Source organism: Mus musculus, chromosome 7 (genome assembly GCF_000001635.26).
Source record: "Mus musculus strain C57BL/6J chromosome 7, GRCm38.p6 C57BL/6J".
In the NCBI taxonomy this organism is placed as follows: domain Eukaryota; kingdom Metazoa; phylum Chordata; class Mammalia; order Rodentia; family Muridae; genus Mus; species Mus musculus.
In genome coordinates, this window is record NC_000073.6 from 58,147,845 (window position 1) to 58,149,162 (window position 1,318).

At 44.1% G+C, this 1,318-nt stretch overlaps 1 non-coding gene across 1 annotated transcript; it reads right to left on the minus strand.

Moving 5' to 3' along the window:
• Window positions 1-251: 251 nt before the first annotated feature.
• Gm26288 lies at window positions 252-383 on the minus strand. Its single transcript, XR_003947171.1, has one exon. It is a non-coding gene; the product is annotated as a small nucleolar RNA SNORA17 (small nucleolar RNA).
• Between the last annotated feature and the right edge of the window lie 935 nt (window positions 384-1,318).

Sequence of the window (1,318 nt, forward strand, 5' to 3'; positions counted from 1 at the left end):
GTGGTGGCCTCAGGCTCATGCCTCCTTGCCAAGCTCACCTGAGTGACTGCTTGCAGAAATCATCAGTCTCATGGTTACTTCCTTCTAGAAACTGTGTTGCTAGGTGGGGTTCTTCTAGTCTTATGCTTGCTCTGCATCCTGAGAACCTGTCCAGGTTTGCCTGGTTCAGGATTGGTGGTCATCTCAGACTGGTTCCCTGTCTAGGACCCTGGTGCTGGACTGGTGGTTGTCTCAGGTTCATTTCTTCAGAGAGTGTTAGTAAATTAATCATTCAGATGTTCACAGGTCAGAAAACTGAGTGTAGTCACAGCCTCTCTCCTCTCTGCCACCTAGTGACATACATGTGACACAGCAGCCACACCTGCAATGTCTTTGGGGCCAGGAAATGCCTTCTTTTTTTTTTTTTTTTTTTTTTTGTCCATACTTTTTTTTAAAATATTTTTTATTACATATTTTCCTCAATTACATTTCCAATGCTATCTCAAAAGTCCCCCATACCCTCCCCCCCACTTCCCTACCCACCCATTCCCATTTTTTTGGCCCTGGCGTTCCCCTGTACTGGGGCATATACAGTTTGCAAGTCCAATGGGCCTCTCTTTCCAGTGATGGCCGACTAGGCCATCTTTTGATAAATATGCAGCTAGAGTCAAGAGCTCCGGGGTACTGGTTAGTTCATAATGTTGTTTCACCTATAGGGCTGCAGATCCCTTTAGCTCCTTGGCTACTTTCTCTAGCTCCTCCATTGGGAGCCCTATGATCCATCCAATAGCTGACTGTGAGCATCCATTTCTGTGTTTGCTAGGCCCTGGCATAGTCTCACAAGAGACAGCTATATCTGGGTCCTTTCGATAAAATCTTGCTAGTGTATGCAATGGTGTCAGCGTTTGGAAGCTGATTATGGGGTGGATCCCTGGATATGGCAATCTCTAGATGGTCCATCTTTTTGTCTCAGCTCCAAACTTTGTCTCTGTAACTCCTTCCATGGGTGTTTTGTTCCCAATTCTAAGGAGTGGCATAGTGTCCACACTTCAGTCTTCATTCTTCTTGAGTTTCATGTGTTTAGCAAATTGTATCTTACATCTTGGGTATCCTAGGTTTTGGGCTAATATCCACTTATCAGTGAGTACATATTGTGTGAGTTCCTTTGTGAATGTGGAAAATGCCTTCTTTTATAGGTTGCCTTGGTCAGGTCTTTTTAATCACAGTAATAGAAAAGTAACTAGGATGGTACGAACCAGTTGGAAATGGCTTGCAATGCTAATTCCAATACCAATGGTGTAGAAACACTTGATGACAAGAGAAGACACTGCATGTGCTT